The sequence below is a fragment of the Colobus angolensis genome, unplaced genomic scaffold (genome assembly GCF_000951035.1).
Source record: "Colobus angolensis palliatus isolate OR3802 unplaced genomic scaffold, Cang.pa_1.0 Scaffold14, whole genome shotgun sequence".
Classification (NCBI taxonomy): Eukaryota; Metazoa; Chordata; class Mammalia; order Primates; family Cercopithecidae; genus Colobus; species Colobus angolensis.
Genome location: NW_012114488.1, coordinates 11,430,110 through 11,436,831, shown reverse-complemented (window position 1 = coordinate 11,436,831; position 6,722 = coordinate 11,430,110).

The following is a 6,722-nucleotide window of genomic DNA, read 5'->3' as shown; positions in this document are numbered from 1 at the left end:
ATTTTTTCAAAGAAAAAGATGTAAATGTCCAATGAACACATCAAAAGATGCTATCATTAGTAATCAGGAAAATGCAAATCAAACCACAATGAGGTACCAGCTAATAGCCACTAAGATAGCTATAACAAACAGGATTGATTTCAATTTTAATTTGGAAAACAGAAAGTAACAGGTGTTGAGGACGTGGAGAAAATGAAACATTAATATAGAACTGCGGGAATGTAAAATGATTCGGCGATGTGGAAAACAGTTTGGCAGTTCCTTAAAAAGTTAAACATAGAATTACCACATGATCCAGCAATTTCACTCTGAGGTAAAGACACCACCCCATGCTCTGCCAAAATTGAAAACAGATACTTAAAACAAATACACATAGATGCAAATTCATAGCAACAATATTCACAATAGCTAGAAGTTGGGAACACCTGGAATGCCCATCAATAGATGAATGGATTCACAAACTGTTGTACACAAGTAAATTAAAATTGTATTCAATGTCTAAAAGACATGAAGTCCTGATACATGTTACAGTGTAAATGAACCTAGAAAATTCTATGTTAAGTGAAAGAAGTCAGACATAAAAAGCTCCCATATTGTTTACTTACATAGAAATATCCATAATAGATAAAATGTGTCAATAATAGGTAAATCTGCAGACACAGAATGCAGATTGGTGGTTGCCAAGGCTGAGGAAGGAAGAACAGGGAGGGACAGCTTAATAGGTGTGGGGTTTCCTTTTGAGGTGATGAAAATGTTTCTGAACTAGATAAAGGTGATGATTGTATAACATTGTGACTGTAGTAAATGCCACCGAATTTCTTACTTTAAAAAGGTTAAGTTTATGTCAATTTCACTTCGAATAGGAAGAAAATAACATACAATTTTCCTCATTTCTATTATTGATCGGAGTCTCCATTTCTATTTGGTGATTAAAATATTAGATATACTCAACAACCATTTGTGGTTTAAAGCTCGACGTCTTGTGACAGTCTTTGTGGGTTGAACTTTATTTAAACTATCATTCTGTCAGTGATCCATCCACTTTTGCCTATTTTAAGGATGGCTCTCACCATATTAATATGGTGTGACTGGGGGGTGCAGGCAGTGGCTATAGTTGCTTCTTCCCTGGTCATCATCTAACATCATTCATTTTTGAAATTATAAGTAATGTGTCCTCCCTGTTAGGAAAATGTGTGCTGATTACCCTGCTGGGGGATGATGGGCCATTGACAGTCTCTGAGAGGCCCCAGAAGCACCCCCATTGTTATTAGAAGTTGAGGGGCTGCCCACAGCCTTAGCTGGGAGGAGATCCTCACCTCGCACACTCACAACCCTGCTTGGGCACTCAGAGACATTTGGTTACTGCACATGCTCCCCTGGGGCATGCAGAAAAAGTCAAGGCCATGTCTGTGTCCTTCCAGATGCTGGAATCACCAGGGTGTTATCCCTCTTGCCCTTCCCTCCTGCTGTGCCCAGTGGAGAACCCTTCAGGGCTGCTGCTTTCATTGGTGGATCCATGGTTATGTTAGTCAGGATTCTCTAGACAGACAGAACATGTGGTGTGTGTATGTGTGTGTGTGTGTGTGTGTGTGTGTGTGTAACACAGAGAGAGAGAGACTGATTTTGAGAAACTGGCTTAAAACTGTGGGTGCTGGTAAGTTTAAAATCTGTAGAGTAAGCGGGCAAGCTGGAGATTTAGGTAAGAGTGGATGCTACAGTCTTTATTCCAAAGGCTAGAAATTCAGGTAGAATTTCTCTTTGGTAGTCTAGAGGTAGAATCCCTTCTTCTACGACAAACATTAGCCTTTGCTCTTAAGGTTTTCAACTAAACAGATGATGCCTACTCACATTGTGGAGAATAATATGGTTTTACTTAAAGTCAAATGATTATAAATGTTAATCATATCTAAAACACACTTTCACAGCAACATTCAGATGGGTAGCGGACCAAGTAACTGGGTACCATGTCCTGCCAAATAGAAATATAAAATTAAATGTCACAGCCACACAGAGGGAACCTGGGTCCTGACCTATGAGTCTGCCAAGCCAGCTCTGGACAGTCCACTTGTGGGCATTTGTATGAGGGAGAATGCAATTCTGCTTTATTGTGTCCATTATTTTTCCTGTTCCTTTTTTTTTTGCCTGAATTCTAACAGATGTCTACTCCCTTATCCTTGTTACAATCATTGGATACAGCATCCTGCCTCTCTTCTCCTGGGAAATCTAAGGGGCTAGAGAAAGAGAAGTGACTCCTAGTTCCGCTTTCATCTCCAAAATGTGTCATGCAAAACTCTTTCTCTCTCAGAGCCTGGAGTTCATTGGTATAATATGTAGCGTGTGGCATGAAAAGCCTCCTCTAGTTCGCAAGTTGTCTGCAGTCTCCTTGGTCTGCCATGGGCAGAGTGTGTCATCTGAGCTTCACCGGGACTTGCTGGTTGTGAGGAAGGAAGAGGAAACTGCACATTTGTGTCTCAGGTGTTCAGGTCAATGCTCTCCAGGTCATCCTGCTGCACTCTATTCCGTGCCAGCCACATTCACAAATGGAGGGACTCAGCATCATGATTCCAAACTTCCAGAGGAGCAAATGTGTTACCCCATGTGGAGTTCTTGCCTGCTCCTGGTCCATGCAGCTGGGACAGGAAGGAGGGGGATACAGGGCCCCCTCCACAAGGATGTGCAGTTCTAGATCCCTAGTCCACGTGCAGACATAAATCGCCTTTCTAAAAGGACATACTGGTATGCATGTGAGGGCACGTGCATGTAAGTTTGCAGGTAACAAGAACTAGACAACTGCTTGACACTTTCTGAAGACCAGAAAATGACTTACTGGGAATTACTGAAAATGAAATTAGAAATCATAAAATAATAAGCTATGTAAGGATCTCTTATAACTATCTTTGCTAATCCTTAGTCAAATTTCCAGGAGAATAGAGATGAGGATGATTCTTCCTTCTTTCCTTGCATATTCTCTGTACCCGCTCCTCCCTTACCCTGTATGTCTGCTCCTGACATCAGCATTCTGATTACTTGCTGCTCCAAGGTATTAACCTCACTTCATCCACTTGATCAAAGAATAGTCCTGGTCAAAAGTAATTTAACTCAGATGCTATTGCCTACCTTCATCGCGTGCTCTGCAAAGTGCTGGCTGCCACTTTACTAGTCAACAGAAATGACTGTGCATGGCTATAGTTCTTTGCTCTGAGCCAGTATTTTCTGCCAAACTAGCAGCTTTCTCTGCCAGTATCAATTTTCTCTACTGCATAGTGATGGCAGGAGGATATAAACCTCTTTTTTCTGTGGGAAGACTTACTGCTAATTGCAGTGGTAATGGAAAAAGTGTCCTACTCACACCCATTGTATATGTTTCATCATCCTTTTAATTTCAAATTGTATATTGAGTAGGGGAGTTTTCTATCTGTAAAAGTCACATAGTGAGATTTTTAATTCTTCATTCATTGACTTATTAGAGTATCTTATGCAGTTTCTATAGTTTGCATGTTTGTTCCCCAAACCTCATGTTGAAATTTGATCCCCAGTGTTGAAAGTGAGGCCTAATGGGAGGTGTCTAGGTCATGAGGGCAAATCCCTCATGAGTAGATGAACGCTCTCTCTTTGGGGTGACTCAGTTCTCGCTCTGTTAGTTTCTGAAAGCTGGATGTTGAAAAGAGCCTGGCACTTCTCCCCTGACATTTGCTACCTCTCCTGTCATGTGGTCTCTGCACATGCCAGCTCCCCTTCACCTCCCACCATGAGTGGAAGCTTCCTGAGGCCTTGCCAGAAGCCAAGCAGATGCTGGTGCCATGCTTTCTGTGCAGCCTGCAGAACCATGAACCAAATAAACTTTTTTTCCTTGTAATTCACCCAGTTTCAGGTATTTCCTTATAAGAATACAAATGGACTAGGATAACAGTCTTCCCTAAGCTTCACAGGAATGCAGAGTCAAGGGCTCTCTTTAGTAGCAAGGACCTCATTAACATCATTTTCCTTTCATTTTAAATGGAGTGGATTATCGATTATATATCATCATTTTCTAATGAATAAATAAATGAGACCAACCATAGCCAGCACTCAAACTCCACCACAGACCCCCTTTAGCAACTGAAGGTGCCAACGGCTCTTTGACTGTCAGTGCCACCTGTGGTGGTCTCACCACTCTTGGTTTATTGCCAGCATAGCTGTCACATTTTTGCATTAAGTATCAGTCATGGTCCTGCTGTGGGACAGAAGATCCACTCAAATGGGATTACTAAAGTTTGATGAAGGGACCTTTTATAAAACTGTGTGGAAATTAAAGGAAGCCAGTAAGGGATGGCGAGGCACTCTGTGACTTACAACAGTGGAAGCCTTTGTCACTCCGGACCTGATAGGGGGAAGTGGTTACCAGGACCTTGAGAGAGCCTTGTGCCTCTAAGAGACAGCTATGGAGACACAGTGTGATGCAACCAGCCCTCCATGACCCTGCATGGAAGGGCCAGAGAGGGGAATGAACACTGGGACCTTGGGCTCCAGTCTCCTCCTGGTGGGTCTCATCAGCCAAGCCCAGAGTGCCGTGGATCTGGTTTATGCAGATCAGCCCCCTGAGGCTCAAAGCAGGGCACAGAAGGAGTAGAAAGTGCCTCAGGAGCAGCAAACAGAAATGCTGGGCACAGGTGAGGGATGGCCATTTTAGCCAGGTCTCTAAGTCTTCCTGCACTGCTCTGCTGTCTGGATGATTCCCAGGCTCATTTAGAGCCGCTCATCCATATCATAACGACCACGCTCCACTGTGACCAAATCCCTCCTCACATGAAAAGACCAGTGGGGAGAAAAGATGAAAGTCAATAGGGTCTGCCCATTCTCGTTGCTCCTTTAAAGAGTTACTAAGGGTGCCTAAAGATCTGAGGCTGACTCTTGGTCGTGGTTCCATACCCAAATTCCAGTCCTAGTGTTCAGTGGCTGTTATACAGTCACCAACTGTTTATTGAGATAATACGTGAAAGAATAAACAAAAATGGTCTTTTCTCCCCAAAGTAGTTTCATCTACAGTAACTATATGTCTTAGAACTTCTATAACATCCTCATTTCAAATATTCTTACCCAGTGTTCCCATATGATTACAGTTATATTTGAAAGACCAAGTGCCCTGGTTGTCAGCTCTGAGCACACAGTCGCTGTAGCTACCCAGACCCGGTTTTAGCATGCCAAATATAGGTGCTGAGGGCAGACATGGTGACTGATACATTGCAGAGTTCATGTACTGGAGTTATCAATATCCTTGCTCAATGGCACATTGTAATACACCAGCCCTGAAACCAATTTTGTGTGTTCAAATGAAAGTACAAAAGTCAATTACTAGAGAAGGATTATTTTTGTATGGCAACCTCTTGCCTTCTAGAGTAATTCAAAAATCATTATAGACCCTAATATTCAGAGAAACACACTTTTTTACCTCTTTCCTGACAGATTTTCTCTCACAAAAAAATGGAGAACATGACAACCTGTTTATTGAAAGGTAGGGAATGTCTTTGTTTTACGGTTATTTCTACTTGAATCCACAGTGATTCTCTATTTCGATCACTACAAACTAAGTTGTCAAATTTAGTCAGTTTAAAAGATAGGGAGAAACTAGCATCCTCGTGCAGACGGTTACAAAACCACTTTTGTTTTATTAGTCACATTAGAATTCTATTGCCCTTTAAATGCCACCAGTTCAAGAGCACAGCTGTATACATCCTGAAAATATTTCTTCTCATTAAAATAAAACATGAGGATACAATTTCCTAGGACATAGATGACAAGGAAATGGCAAAATAAGAATCAAAACAAGTTGGGTACGATTACACATAAGAGGCTGGGTGATTTTCCAAACAAAGCTTTGTCACTGTTCTATCACTAAGTTAATCAGGAAAGGGTTTAATTTGTTGGTTAGCAGCTGCTACTTTTCTTTTATCATATAAGCCATAATTAGAAAAATGGAATTTATTCACTGAGATGTGTTGAAATAGAAGTTGTGCCACTTCATTCTAAAGGAAGGATTCACATCATAATGTATATGATATTCTTCTTTCAGAAGTGCTTGCTTGCTACCTGTGAACAAACTGGATATCATTTCCAATGTTACATGATCATAGTTACAGAGAAGTGTGCAGTTACCAAATCACCAATACCTCAAAACTCACAGTAAACTAAAGCAATCACAGTAGATTGATCTAAAAATTAGAATAGGAAAAGAGCAAAGAATAAATGAATTCTGATTTTGTCAATGTCTCATATCCATGTTTTAGATCATGTAACATAAGAGCTAAAATGTAATTTTTACCAATATTCTCAATGATTTATCTCCAAGAACACACAAAAAGATTTCTTGCTTTATCCTACTCTCCTTATCACAAATCTTGGCATTTTCTGCAATTTTAAATTCTTACTTCATCTTTCTTTTTTCGTGTATATCCAAGTCCTTTGAACTCGCCTTGCAAAATACTTCTTTAAACAATCTTCTTTCATTTTTCCCATTTCTCATGACTATTCTGGTTTGTCATATATCCAACTTACCTCCAGCCTTCCAGCTCTTTTCCTTGTCTTCTGAACCCTCCCTATTTTTTCTGCTGCACTGTGATCAAATTAGCTCTATGACATGTATATGCAGGTATGTGTTTCTCTGGATAAATAATACTCCACTTCTCACTGTTGTCTATAACAGTGATTCCCAGTGAGAAAAGCTATTATATAATAAATTTAATTAT